At 39.6% G+C, this 16,110-nt stretch overlaps 1 protein-coding gene across 1 annotated transcript in view; it reads left to right on the top strand.

Annotated features, from left to right (window-relative positions):
* Positions 1-2,829: 2,829 nt before the first annotated feature.
* The window catches only part of OPRK1 (opioid receptor kappa 1), an 88,105-nt gene continuing 74,824 nt past the window's right edge, over positions 2,830-16,110 (top strand). The window contains exon 1 of the mRNA XM_089678429.1: positions 2,830-3,197. The gene's annotated coding sequence lies outside the window, so the exon portion shown is untranslated. The remainder of the gene's footprint in view (positions 3,198-16,110) is intronic.

Genomic DNA, 16,110 nt, shown 5'->3' with positions numbered 1-16,110 from the left:
AGATGCAGTGGTTGGCCTAGGAAACTTAAAGCACAAGATGAGAAACACATCATGCTTACCTCCCTTCGATGGAAGGTGTCCAGCAATACTATCAGCACAGAACTGGTGGAAACCAGTGAGACCCAGGTACACCCATCTACTTTGTTTGAATCAAAAAATTGATACCTCAGATGTGGAAACAAGGCTAAGTGACTCAATTATTAGGAACGGAGGTGCAGAGAAGCAGCAGCTCTGGACTGAGCAAAAATTTGAAATATTTGGCTGTAGCAGGAGGCGATTTCTTCATGAAGGGCTGGAGAGTGATACAATAATGAATGCAGGCAACAGTAAAGCATGGTGGAGGTTCCTTGCAAGTTTGGGGCTGCATTTCTGCAAATGGATTTGGAGATTTGGTTAGGATCAATGGTGTCTTCAATGCTGAGAAATGTACCATCAGAGAGGCATGTGATTCCTCATCATTCAGCCAATGTCATTAAGTACTATCTTCAGCATAAAAAAAACAAGGAGTCCTGAAAGCAATGGGTTGGTCCTCACAGAGGTGTATAGGATTACATCCACTACCAACACCCACACAAGATCTGTGGTTAGTTCTCCAAGATGTTTGGAACATCCTACCTGTTGATTTCCTTTAAAAACTGTGTGCAAGTATACCTAGACAAATTGATGTTGTTTTGAAGGCATAAGTTAGTCACACAAAATATTGATTTAGTTTGGATTTCTCTTCTATTCATTTACTGATAAAAATAAACTATTAACATTTCTAGTTCTGAAAGCATTCTTTAAAGAGAAGGCTTCCCCTCCATTTATACTTACCTAGGTGGATGTAGCATCGGTCCGAGAACACAGCGATCACATGATTGCTGATCTCTGAGTTCTCACAGCCACTCTGAGAAGAGAGGGGTGACTGTCAGTCACCACTGTCTGTTCTGCCCCCTCCAACGCTCACTGGAGTGCTGGGCTTTGCTGGGGGAGGGAACGGCTTGCTCAGGCTCTGAGCGCTTTGCTGAGAGGCTGAGCCAGGTGCCACTCCAGACTCTGGGGTGGATCCTGACTTTAAAGTCAGGATCTTTCCCCAGCCTGGACTGGCCGAGTGATGTCAGCCAACAGCAGACTTTAGTCCGCTGTCAGCTGAAAATGGGTTAAAAGATTGCAGAATGAACTGCACTCCTGTGATCCACAGAAGTACAGCCAAAAGAGCTTTGGCTGTACTTCTTTAATTTACAGTATTTTTTCACACCTGTCTGAAATTTTTGTGCAGTAGTGTATACACAGTATATATATATACACAGTATATACGTGTACCAAACCTTTGTTTCAGGCTTTTTTCCCTTTATTTTAACCTGGTTATTTTGCCAGTAGCACGCCTCCTATCCTAGGGTGACAATGCTCACTCACTGTACTGGACTGAATGATGGAAAAGCATTATCACCCTATGCCACTTTCCTGATTTCCTGATTTGGGCTACAAATATCCCCTCCTCTCCTCATTTCCATTACAAGTAGCAGAGTTTGTAGTTCACAGAAGATAGCTGCTAAAGTTAATTACATAGTTTGGAATTTCAGATCAATACATAGGACATTACAAGGACACAAGAGTTCTGGCATGAATAACAGTTTTTTTTGTACTTGCTGTAAAGATGGAGTAAAACTACGTGCACTGAATTTAGTGTTCATTGACGCACATTTGACACACATTTGCATTGACAAGTCTTCAAGTGCTTTTTTGTAATGCATTATATTGCTGTGCATTTTTCTCTTTTTAAGCAGGAGCCAAAATACTTATTTTGCATTTGTGTTGCAGCACACTGTGACATGTTGTAATGTATTGAGTTAAATGCAGTATGTTCTTTTTTGACCCAGTGCATTCCAATGTTGACGTGAACTGAGCACATTGAAAAAATGTAGTTTTTATTGGTATTGCATTGGGCCTGTGTTAAGCAATGTTGCCCAACGCAGACTGATGCACATGTTGTGCTAAGCCCTAGACGTAGTTAGCCCCCCAAAAGAAAAAGAAAACTAATGTCATCACTATTAAAAACTGGTAAGTTACAATATATTACATTTTTGTCAAGAGTTTAGATTTAATTTAACGTATATCAACACTGAAGTAAGGTCTTATTTAATGTTCAATAATATCTTTTTTTGTACCCTCTTTCATCTCAACCCCCCTAAAGTGATACATGTTTATCATTCTAGTTTCTCCATGTTCTGACAATTTGATATCGCCATTCCGTTAGCCACATTATCTGTTAGAGGAGAAATACTGTTCTTGATCTTTTACAGTAATTCACCATGCTGCTATAGCAACAGGTAACAATATGCCTAGTCCAAGGGCCTCTTTTATACTATATGCTTTTTATTTTATATACTGTATATAGGCAAGAGTGTACAAGATCACGTATAGCAGGTTACAATATCTGAGTACATGTATGTGTGGCTTGTGTGTGTATACATATGTGTGCGCTGATGTTATATCTATAAATGCTATATACTATGTGTATTATTTTTGTATGTATTATGTATATTGCAATATACTATATCTTTATACTAATGCCAACACACTATAAGCTTTTTTTTAGGCCTTTTAGAGAATATTTTTAAGATGCAGGTTGATTACATACACACCACTGGTATGTCTCTTCTTATAAATCCTGTAAGTTGTGTACCACCACTTATAACTGCTATATAACAGAAACATATTAACATGAGATATTTTCTCCCGGGTGGATTCAATGCACAGATCTGCCTGTTGGCTTTTCCTACACTTGGCAGGCAGATGTCATAGTGCTATAGCTTCTCATGCATCCAGGCTTCAGAGGCTGAGCTAGACCAGAGTGCTGCTTAATGCAGGGACCTGGAAAGAGGGGGAGAGAGAGGGAGAGCAAGTAGAGGGGAGGGGCTGGGAGCCACAAGCACAGAAAAGAAGTGTTACCATGAGGTTAGCGAAAGGAAAAAGAAAAGCGAGAAGCTGAGAGAGAGAGAAAGACGAGAATAGGAAAGTAATAAATGAAAAAAAATAAGTCTTTATTTCACATCCAAATATGCATGTAAAATGGGAACCAGGATCCACATAAGAAAGTGATGTACAGCTGTGGAGTTCAACTGAATAAAAATCTCTAGAGGGGGCAAGAAGAGAATCGGTGACAAGGACATCACAGACAGGGTCCAGCTGCACTTCATCCAAGGTGTCTGGAACAGGTAACTATCCTCTATCACTTCCTAGATTTATTTCCTAGCAGCAGAGATTCAGCATACAGTTGCAACATATGGTTTGTGAAGAGATAGCACAGCTATGCTTTTTACAATGTTAGCAAATATGCAGTGTATTTGGTAAGTAAGCTATATTTTGTTAATTAATAGTATGAGTTACCTTTCCTAAATCAAAGACCGTATTTAATGATTAAGTAACTTATTTATTTGCCAATCACTTGTTTCATAGCTTTTACTTAGAACTGTCAGTGAAATAACTTTTTATTATGCAAGCAAATGAAAGTAGTAAATACAGAGTGTAAAATTTTGTGTATAAGAGGTTTCATATGTCAATGTAAAGGTAACATATCCCCTAATCACAACTCTGTTTGATTTATTCTCATAGTGTGATTTTATTTATTATGGAAATATTTGGTGTGTAATTAGTAATCAGTTGTTTTATACATGTATCTGTTCTGCCGACTTGTTAGTTCAAATAATAATGTAATACATAAGGAGAGGTCAATGTATTCAGATTATTTTCCTAAGCAAGGTATCTCATCCAAATTATCCAGATGCTTAATGGACTCTGGACATAATGTCCCTGAAATATGTGCATGGTAAAGACCCGTACAGCTGAAGGCTCATACAACTCTTGTCACATATCATTGACCCTTTCCTGGCTGAATGAGAGATTGCTGGCTGCTGCTCAGAATGAAGTGATTGATCTCCCTGTCAAAGGCACTTGTAGCCTCTTGTGTTATTTGGAAGAGCACTGCTAGCTATCCATGGTGATGGTAATCAGCATCAATTAGGCATACATTTACATGACAGTGTGGGCTCTTTTTTCATGACAGGTTCTTAGTTTCCATAGGTACTAGGTCATTTAGTAATCTCCCATAAAACGAAATGAGCTCATGGCCATTTTTTCAATCAGTCTACTGTATTTCAGACTCTGTAGAAAACTGTGTTTCTTTCTCAAATCCAAGTGCTGTTTTATGGTTACGCACAGACCTATAGGGCACCAAAATGATCATGTTTCCAATTTATCACACATGGTATGACCCTATTGTGACTGGATCTACTTTATTTCCATATATCAGAATAGTTTTAACTTGGACCTTATACTCCTACATCAGAATGTGGTTAACAGAACACTGGGTAGAATAAGGTACATAAATGGTTTACCTATCTTTATATGGTTTGCATTTATGACTGCATAAATAGGAGTTGAGCATGTGGTTCTTGACAATAACAGGGTGCAGCCCGGAAAGCCTAGGTGAGACTAAATCAGGTTAGAGAGAACTTACCAGAATAATCTTAATTAGGAAAGGGTAGCTATTGGCAGAATGCACCACATATAGTATATGATAAAGATGATAACAATGATGATGGTGGTGATTATAGGTATGGTGATACAATTGGCTAACTAGATGGATTAAGAAAGTAATTTCAAACTTTTTAGGTGGATGTTTACCATTAGATTTGTGCTTAATGGTTAACATTAGTGATGACCAAATGGGGCAAAGTTTGATTCTCCATCAGCTAAAATTGAATATTGTGCCAAACCCCATAGAGGTTTTGTTAAATAAGAAGAAAACAATATATCTTGTTATTGCTTTCTGGACTTTGTCAAGGCCATTTTGCATGCTGTTGCTTAAAAAGGACAGGACTGGGTAGCTGGGCACTGCCAAGGGGGCATGTACCAATAAAAGAAAAACAGTTCAGTGAGGAGAGGGCCTTTTAATCACTTGCTCACCATCATACATATTAAAATGTCTTGTCAGCAAGGGGGTATACCAAACAGGGCAGCAGCTTCACTTATGATCCTGGTACTGTTTTTTTGAGCCATCTGCCCACAGAGAAGATGGAGAAACATCCGTGAATTAATCTAGAAGTGACAATTATTTCATCACGTCCGGTTTCAGAGTAGTCATTCCCTTGCTGTGACAGCCAGTGAATCAGCTTACCGAGCATGATCTCTGCTTGGTTAGTTGCTTTGTAGGGAATTGGAAACATCAGGGGATCAATGAAAAAATAAAGAAATACATTTAAATAAAATTAATTAAAAAAACTTAAAGTGCCTCTGTATCCTTGGCATACATGCCATACATATGTAAACGATGATTGCACCACACATGTGAGGTATTGCTCTGAATGTCAGAGTGAGAACAATAATCATAGGGCCCTATTTTATGGTCAACTCTAAACTAAAAACCTGGGGACAAATTGTCACCTATGGACAATTTTAGGTACCATAGTTTATTGAAATTTTACAGAGGTGTGCAATTGTATCTTTATAGTTTACAAAAAGAAATGGTATTATATTGTGCTTGTGTGCAATAAAGTTCATTCATGTGTATTTTTCTTGAAAATGTGAGTTTGATAAATGGCTGCATGAATATTGTGTTACCATTTTATTCTCCAGGGCCTTTGCCTTCAGAAAATATAGAATGCTTGGGGTTCTAAGTAGTTTTCCAGCAAAACAAATGCTGATTTTAACAAGTATGTGAAAAATTTAAAAATTGCCCTAGACAGCAAAAGCGAACATTTTTATATTGCAGCTTACCTATTCTTAGATGTAGTGGCTGCATTAGTTTTCTTTTTAGACTTCATTTCCCTTATTTTCACATGGTAATCTGCCAGTAAGTCTGTTGTTTTTCAAAAGAACAAGCTTTCTTACAGATGTAGCAGTTACTGGAATGAGACAAACCATTTACTACTGACAGGAATGCTTACAATTATCAACTTTTATTTATATATTTATCCAAAAAGAAAAAAAAATGTTGCTGTAACTGCTTATAAAGTGTGAGCTGGAGTTTTGTTTCAATTTGTTAGTGTATCTAAACCTGCTAGTACATCTAACACTCCCCTTCCTCAGATTAACAAATTAGCAGTGCTGCTGTCCATAGGTGCACTTGTGCTCCTTCATCCAGAGTGGGGGAACTCTAATACAGAAGGTGTGTTACTGACCAGATCACCAGGTGAAACAGAGGGAAAAGCTTAAAAAATAAATCTAATGCAGTCACCTAATGATCGGTAAGCTGCAATATATCACATTTTTGGGTTTAATGCCATTTTAAAGGGCAAAATAAAAATGAACACATTTTTTAAATAACATGCTTGGGGGATACCTTACACCTGCACATGAAATTGTGCACCAGTCTGATGTACTCCTTTAAAGGTGACGTAAAAAAAAAAGACCAACACTTAACAACAATCCCCCAGTAGCTTCATTCTGTTTGTAATCAAAAGAAGTGCGAGAATATCTTGGGTGATAGCATTGACCAATTATGGTCATGATCTTTTTTGGTAAATAGCACCACCCAGGTTCCCTACCACTATTGTTTACTGGGAAGCTGTCATTGGCAATGGGAGTAGTAGCAAACCAACAACATCATGTAGTGGGTCATAGGGCATCACTCATTGTGAATGACACTGGATCCCCGGAGGATGTCATTGATGTTAACTTTATATTATGGGGTGCTTTTTAAAAATTTTTTCAAGTTTGTTTGTCAGTAACAAATGGTACTGAGTACCCTTTACTTTTTTATGTTGGTAGGTCGATATCCAGGGAGCTCCCTTATTCTAAAGGGGCATCCAGATTCAGATACATTAGTAGACCTCCACATTCTTTTGGGTCATTGGATGTGGGAATGAGGCCCTAGTCTGCATTAATATGGGGACAAGGTACCTTGCAAAGTAGGTAACTTTTTTGCTCTTCATTGCAAGGGGCATTCCAAATGTTGAGGGCATGGGATTGATATGGTTCTGGAAGAGAGTGCACACTTTCTGATCCCCTTTTCCTGGCCTTCTAGGCTGCATGCCTGAACAAGGGTTGACAATGTTAGACCAATGCCATTCCCATTGCAAATGAAAATTCCCCCAGTTGTGTTCTATTTATAAGCAAACTGGCGTGTAATGATGCTGGATGATGTTATTGATCAAAAATGGCAATGACCATATTGATCAATGATTTCACCCAGGATCCCCATGGACAGGTTATTTGCTAGCAAAACTAAGCCAGCTGGGAACTGTCATTAACATTAGTGTGTAAAACATCAGCTGAAGGCTCAGATGGATGAACTTGCCAAATCTGGCAATTTTGTTAGCCTCTTTGTCAAGCTGCAGATAGGCTGGTTTCGGGTTAAAGTTCATCCCTATATAGCAGATTGTCCATATAAGAAATTATACTATAGATGTGCTCCCTTCAGGTCACATAAATAAATAATACATACACAAAATGCATTAAATGAAACCTAGTGTCAGATATATTTTTCATGCTAAACTAATCTTGTTTAAAGCTGTTGCTGCAATCATGGAAATTCGGAATATTTCTTGTTGAGTTGACCAAAATTTGCTCTGTAGGTGGCCCTGTAGGCAACATCCAGGTTGAAAAACATCAATTTTTCAATCAACTTTTGTCCAAGAAGTCAGGTGCAAAATTGTCAGCCAATCAGTGCCGGCCTCCAATCAGATGGCACTAGCTGTCAGAATACAATAGTCCATAGGGGGACTTTCATCCACTTGTGCTGTTTATCCCACAGATTGAACAAGAAAATCTATATGCGTATGGCCAGCTTAAGTATTGAGTATACACAACTCTTGCAGGTATTTACTACCTATTATAGAGATCATAATATTCCTGCAGATGATGCCTTCAACTCTCTTCATCTGCAGAAGATTGGCACCTAATCTGTCCATCCAGGAATAGCATCTACTGAAATGCTTTTTCCTAGATGATGTTATCATGTAAACATTGGTGCCTGTGTAGTAGCTTTTATCTTGTTCTGGGCTGTGTAACACAGATCAGCCCCTATGGCTGTCTCCTGCTTTGTGAGCTGCCACAAAGATAAAATGTAACAGACAGTGTAATCACTGGGGAAACAGAAACTGTGGAAATGCTTTCTTCTGTCTGACATCATTCTTCCAGACTGCACCTCTAAGCCTGCGCACAATAACATGACTGCATGGAGCTCAAGAACTGGTTTTTAAAGTAAAAATAACCTTTTTACCTGCATATTGTGGCATGTCAGCAATTATTTATGCGAGCCTGTAAAGCTACAACAGGTCCATTTTAATTAGTTGGGCTGACAATAAATTTGCTCTCTTTCTCTCTCTCTCTCTCTCTCTATATATATATATATATCTATATGTATTTATATACAGTATATATATTGTATATATACCAGGATGACCTCCATTGCACTAAGTAGTGACATCAAGGTGAGCATCCGAAGCATTTATTTTAAAAACAAGTCAACAATGGTAGTTCCCATGTTTCTGTTTAAACATATTACATTTAACTGAATTACTGACTTTTCCCCTAACTGACCTAACCAGTACTTACCTTAATATTCACCAGAGCATTCATTCATATTAAAAGGCTTATATGTGGGATCATAAAGATGGAGCACACTCAGAGTAATTATGCATAATTAGTCTGGAGCATTTTCACAAACCTAAGAGAGTTCATTAAACTGTCCATAACAACACTTTAGCTTTTCAAGCACATTTTTCCAGTATGATGTTTTGCTGTATGAAATGTTCTCCTTTAAAATATTACTAAGCCCACAACAGTAAAATCAGTATGTGCAGTATATGCAGTAAAACATGATTGCTATACTCATTGTGGAATCTAAGAGGTTAATTCTCCACAGTGTGTAAAAAGGACGATTGATCCTCTTTTCTCTGTTCCTCCCCTTCTTCCAGTGCCCCCTAAATATCTCATGATACAACATTGTTTATAGACACTCTGCACATGCTCATTTTGGTGTGTATGGCTAGAGAGTTTTTTTTGTTGTTGGAAGGGTGCATGTGACCAGCACAGGGCCAATCAGCACTGTCCAGACAGAGGGTCAGGGGTCTTGCATCCTCCTAGAGCAGAATGAAAACACTTCCTACATGCTTTAACCAGTGCTCAGTTGGACACTGTTAGAAGTCACAAGGCTGCTATATACTGCTGATGAGAAAAGGTATTTAGCAGTTTATATTTACTAAAATATTTGCATTTCCATGTTCTGTGTACTGTGGGAGACCAGATATAGTGAATGCAGGGTCCTGGGTTTAGTAACACTTTAATAACCAGTATGCTAATTTTTATTCCTACCCTTCTCTTGAGCATGATAATGTCTTTTTTGGTGATTTCCTTTTAAACATTTTTTTGGGATGTGTTGATGACCCTGCAAGACTGACAGTGCAAGTTATCCTATGCCAGGATGATAATACAATTGCACTGGACGCTTTAAATCCCATATGCCATCCCACAGTAAATTCACCAGCAGGAGAAGTTACATATTATAACCACACACCTATCAACTATGCATTGGACACTTCTGTACCTTACAAGTTACTTTTATAGAATGCAATAATTTGTGTGCTATTGTCCCTTCTGAGCCCAGTTCACCAAATTACCTTTAAACTTCTTGGGACCAGTAACCTTAAGTTGTGAAATTATCACCTAAACTGAATATATCTGCTATTCTATTCTCTCCTCCAACACCTCAACATCTGTCTGCAGCAACGGTGAAGGAGCACTTGTGACAAAAAAGTCTAAAAGAATGAATATGTCAAACCTTGCAAGGTGCATGACTTGCAGAGAATCTTTTAAAACAGGCCTTATGAACTTTGATGATCACCCAGAGGACTAGAGAAGCTGGAGATGGATTAATACAGTAGACCAAGACTTTTTCAAAAAACTTAATCTTCTTTTCAGATGGTTAAGCCTCATTTATTGGACTGTGTTAACATCCAAAATCCAGAAAAAGGCCTAAATCTCACACATTAGACACTAGGACAAACTTATGGCAGTCTTGCCATACTAGAACTTATTTGAAAGATTACATGACTCTCCTAAATTTTCCAACATAGACAACCAGATGTTCAAAGAACATCTGAGTGAGCTTTTTCTTGAAATTTAAATTGCCAAGGAAGACTCAAATCTGCCAGAGTTTAGCTGTCTAGATACTTCACATGATGTGAACCCTGTCATAGTAAAATTGCATTACAATATTCAACAGTGGGCATTAGGTACCAGAAGTGATATCACGTTTTCTCTCCACCCTTCTCCTTCTGTTAGAAGTTCATCAAAGACTTGGCAAGAACTAAGAATGACCCAAGCTTCCAAATTATTACCTTGAACTGTTCTAGCCCCCCCCACCAAGAATTAAAAACAAAATTGAAGAAATGTCTCACTATCAGTGGCACCAGCAAAGAAAGGATAAATTGTCTCATTCAGGACAAACCACATCCTCTGAGAAAGTCATATGAAAGCCCTTTAAAGAATGCAAGGAGATTCTAAAGAACCATGAAAATCGCTAGAGAATTGCAAGCCAGAGACTGCAAGGCTACAGTTAAGGGCTCAGAATGTGACAGTGATATACACATTTCAGCTTTACACCAAGCCCCTTTAATCAAGATTCTACACCCACATAAGATAATGACAGAGACAGCCATGAACAGACCCCTTCAAAAATTATATCTAAATAGTGTCAGTGAAGCTACATCTCAAACTACTGGTAGCAGCAAGACTGAAGAAGCAGCAAAGCACTCCTACATATGACCAAGAATCTACAAGTACCAAAATCTGGCACAATACTGAAGTTCATCTCTTCCTAGACTGTGTAACTAGTGACTCTAAATTACTATCTACTTCAGTAGATGCTACAGAGTTGCTCACAAAGGACCAGTTGCATCCTCTAGCTAGACCTGTCATCAATAAAACTACACTTAGCAATTGCAAAAACATGACATCCCTTCACTTGGATAATTCAGGCAAGAATTTCAGAGATCGTGATTGTACATTCCTGATGTAAATTTTGACCTAAACTGCAACTTGGCTACAGATTTGTCCATGAAGACCCAAATATAGTTGACAGGTCAAACACCAATCACACCAAGAATCCTACTAATACCAAAAGGCTTGAGAAGCTCATCAGTGTAATTTACACCTGCCATTATGTAAGAATATCGCTTCCACTTCTAAGGGACATAAGGAGTACTGTTAATCTTATTACTGGCTCCAATAGGCTTCCTTCATCAATGCAACCAGTCCAGGGTTGCTGTCAGCCACCGTTGCATACTTGTCTCCTCCATGCACAGTGCAAGGCTCATAACCCTGCACTGTATGTGATGATACCAAGGAAGGAGAGGACAGCGCCAGAGTCTGCTGAAGTGGGTTATTAGAGCAAGTGATATTGCCTGTTCCTCTTGCCCTAGAAATAATGCTTATTTAACACTTTGCAGAGGGGGGACCCACTGCAAGGCTACTTTTTAGTACAATCCTGAAGTTCAGCTTTAAACCTGCCTACAGATGGATAGACATTTGGCAAGTTCAGCAGAGATAGGCCAAATTTTGATCCATATATGGCAGTTCATGCTCGATAGAAGTCAATCTAACAATTGTACTTCTGTTGCCTGGTGGACAGTTGGAGGATATCACATGCTCAGGTCAAGGACTTTAGTTATCATTTGACACATATTCCCACCTTGACCTTCTTTTTGTAGACCAATTTTATCTGAGCAACGCTATTTTCTCCTACATAGAATCAATTACAATTTCGGACCATTCCTCGGCAACGATTTCCATTTGTCCCTCTACTGCACACCAGGTGGAGAGAATGGGGAGACTTAATGAAAATCTTTTGGATGACCCCACTATTGTGACGGCTGTGACTAATTCTTTCCAGTCCTATTTTGCAACTAACAGGACCTGTCCACACAGGCTGTATGGGACGGGCATAAAGCTGTGATCAGAGGGGAATTGATTGCCCATGGTTCTCGACTTAAGAAGGAGAAACAGAAGGGGATAGCAGACTTATTGGATAAGATCCACGTTTTAGAACTTAAACATAAAGCTTACTGGACCCCAGCTGATTCCCAGCAATTGGAGGACTTACGCACGTCTTTATCCCAGTGTCTAGATCTTCGAGCTCGAGACGTGCTTAGATTTTATGCTCACCATTTTTACGAACATGGTAATAAATGTGTCCGGCTCCTAGCCAGACTGAAAAATGACAAGCTTTACGCCATGTTCATAGCTTGACAGTACAGGGTAGACAAGTAGGATACACTGTCCATTGCTGGAGAATTTCAGCACTTTTATGCCTCCCTTTATAACTTTCTGCCCACTTCCTCTACTGGGGGTGATCTGACCCAGATTGCTGAGGTTCAGGAATATTTACATGACTCTGCTCTCCCCAACCTCTCATCCAAAATTGTGGAGGAATTAGAACGCTCTATCACTACTGAGGAATTAGGCGCCATTGTCGCTGACCTCCCACTGGGCAAGAGTATATTTCTAGGCAATATTACAAAAAATTCTTCCCTGTCCTAGTTGATCCCTTATGTTACCACTTTAGTTCCATTACTGCCACTAACCCCCTGACTCTGGAGGCGCTCTTGGCTCATGTCATGGTGCTACTGAAACCAGATAAAGATCCTCAATTTTGTTCTATTTATATACCCATTTCATTGCTGAATTCTAACACCAAGCTGCTGGACAAACTCCTAGTGGTTCAACTCAGAACCATGTTGCGGCCCTGCATGTGAACCAGACAGGCTTCATGATAGGCCACGAGGCCAGGGACAATACTATCTGTGCCTTACATGTCTTGCACTGGGCCCAACATGGTCCTGCACAGAAGCCCTGTGGGGTTTTGTTGATGGATGCCGAAAAGGTCTTTGACAGGGTAAATTGGACTTTTATACTGGAAACACTTCGCAAAGTGGGGCTTGGTGACCATATGTTGGGTTGGATATGGGCCTTATATCAGAAACCCAGGGCTCGGGAGAAAGTGAATGGCACCTTGTCTGATTGCTTTAGTATTGGTAATGGGACCAGGCAGGGGTGTCCCTTGCCTTCTTTGCTGTTTGCGCTTGTCCTGGAACCCTTCCTACTGCTAATCCACAGCAATAGGGATATCTCAGGAATCACTATTGGCTCTACTGAACACAAATTGTTGGCCTATGCTGATGATCTCCTTTTTTACCTCTCTAATCTCCACATTTCCCTTACGGTCCTCATGGAAGAATTTTGTAAATTTGGCCTATTGTCAAAGTTCAATATTATTTATAACAAATCCTAGCTCTTGCCGATTCTTGTTTCTTCTGCCATAATGGACTCCTTACATCATTCCTTCCCTTTTGTGTGGCAGAGGGGGTCATTGCCGTATCTGGGTATTCATATCACCCCTGACCCAAAATGTCTCTATGACCTCAATTATAGGATGTTGTTAGACAGAGTGCTGGGGGACCTGAAGCTATGGCAGAATTTTCCCTTGACATGGTTTGGGAGGGTAAATGTGCTTAAAATGACGATCTTACCTTGGATTGTGTTTTTGCTATACTCGTTGGCTATCTAGCTGCCTCAGACATTTTTCAAATGCTTATGTCGGGCCTTTTTGTCTTTTGTATGGCATAAAATGACCTAGACTTTCTTATGCCGTGTTACATAGATATAAACTGGACAGCGGGGTTGGTATCCCAACCTTTGCACTGTATTATAACATTATGACTCTGGTGCGCATTTTAAATTGACGCCACAATGTCTTCTCTAAAATATGGGTCCTCCTAGAGAAATCAATGGCTGGTAGAGACCTGGCGGGAGCACCATGTTTTCCATCGACCTCAAGAGGACTCTCAGACTGGACCTCCCCACTGATGCAGAACACATTGACGGTCTGGGATAGACTGAACTCGACTAGCCTCTATGCCCCCATGACATCCCCACTGATGCCTATGGGAGGCTTCCTGTCGTTTCTGCCAAGTGAAGACCTAAAATTTTTTTGCTCTTGGGTTTGCACGGGGATACATCCTGTGCAAAAATTTGCCCCTCGCGGTAAATTGCTACCCTTGTTCACACTCCAGGCTTCATACGGACACATCTTACTATTTGTTTACAAACGTTTTTATTTTTTAGGAAATAGGCTGTCATTACAGCAACAAGTAGAATATACAACAGAGACAAGGCACATCTGTAGTATTCATTTTGAAAAAAAAAAAGAGAAAATAAATTAAGTACATGAGCAATATAGGTAGAGAGATAGGCAGAGCTATATAGCTATCAACAGAGTAATTCAATCAATCAAATCCTGAGTGGTCATTAGTCATATAGTAAATGCCTATGAGTTCTCCAAATTTCCCATTTTCTGTCAAATAAGTGCATCTTATCCAATAAAGTATAATTACTTTTTCCATGAGCATCACTGCATCAACTCTATGTAGAACTGTAGCCAATGGTACCATGAGGGATTTCCAGTGTAAGGCAATAGCCCATAGGGTGGATATACAGATGGTATGGATTAGCGTCATAACCTCAGTCTGAACTCCCGAGATATGGGCTCCCAGTAGGCAGGACTACATAGACAGATGCACCGGGGCATCTGCCACAGAAGAGGCCACTTCAGAGATCTCACCAATGACAGGCTTGGGCAGGCCCAAAATATATGCACTAGGGTACCAGCAAGGCCACAGCCCCAGAAACAAAGGTGGGACGTCTCTGGAAACATGACATGTAGTCTAGATGGGGTATAAGACCATTGGGTTAATACTTTGAAGGTCGTCTCACGGACAGAAAGAGATCTAGAGCTCTTACGTATATTATCCACCATGGAGTCCCAATCCTCATCAGAAAAAGTGACACCACTATCCACCTCCCATTTCTGTCTATAAAGGGGGGGTGAGGGAAAGGTAATAACTGAAAATTGGCAATACAAATCTGAAATAAGACCCCTGCCCCTAGGAGAGTCATGGCTAATACGTTCAAAAAATGAGATCAGAGATGAAGGTGTCAGACTAAAATGTGAGTTGAAAAAATGTCTAATCTGTCGATAATGATAATATTCATGAAGCGGGATATTGAAAAGTATGCGTAGCATCTCAAAAGTGATATATGACCCTCCTTTTTGAAAGTCAGATAACCTGATAAAGGATCTATCGTACCACCAACGGAGTCTGTGGAGATGAGAATGCTGTAATAAAATTCAGGTCATCAAAAAATGATGAACCTGGTAAGATAGAGGAGACAAGATTTAATTTAAGTTTATATCAGGACCAAAGCATCAATTATTGGGCAACAATGTAATTATAGGTCAATAACGAGCGGTGGGGGAATTTATGTCCATAATATGCCTGGTAGACAGAAGGACATATAGACTGAGATTCAAATCTGATCCAAGGGATCTGGGAATTAATAGTCGCCCATTGTGATAGCTGTGCGAAGTGGGCCAACAGGTAATAAAGCCAGAAATTGGGGAGTCCGAGGCCTCCCACCCATTGCAACCGGTATAGGACTCATGAAGTAAAATGAGGGTGTTTGTTACTCCAAATAAAATTGTTAATCATCCGTTGAAAGTGATCAAGGAATGTTTTTGAGACAGGGATTGGGAGTGCTCGAAATAAGTAAAGTAATTTAGGTAAGACATTCATTTTTACTGCCGTGACTCTGCCCAAAAATGAGATAGGGTATCCATGCCAGATCTTCAACAGAGTAGAGAGACGTGACACACATGGTGGGTAATTAACAGCAAATAGATTTGAGTAGCTTGGAGTGATGTAGATACATAGGTATGAGATCCGGTCTGTGGCCCAACAAATTGGAAAATAATTGCAGAGAGATGCACTCAGGGAATCAGTAACATTAATAGGCATAACTACTGATCTGGTAAAATTTACAGTACGACCCGATATGGTTGCAAAGTCATTCAATAATGTGCATAAATTAGGCAATGACACTAACAGGTTAGTAAGGAAAAGCATAACATCATCTGCATACATACATAATTTGAATTGTGATACCAATAATGGATATCCAGAAATGTCTAAGTGTGATCTTATTGCAATTGCCAAGGGTTCCAAAACAAGCGCAAATAGTAAGGGTGAAAGTGGACAGCCCTGACGGGTACCTCTGTCCAGTGTAAAAAAA

Source organism: Staurois parvus, unplaced genomic scaffold, assembly GCF_062004578.1.
Source record: "Staurois parvus isolate SC_StPar_1 unplaced genomic scaffold, SC_StPar_1.0 ptg000205l, whole genome shotgun sequence".
Classification (NCBI taxonomy): Eukaryota; Metazoa; Chordata; class Amphibia; order Anura; family Ranidae; genus Staurois; species Staurois parvus.
This window is presented reverse-complemented; position numbering and strand designations above follow the sequence as displayed.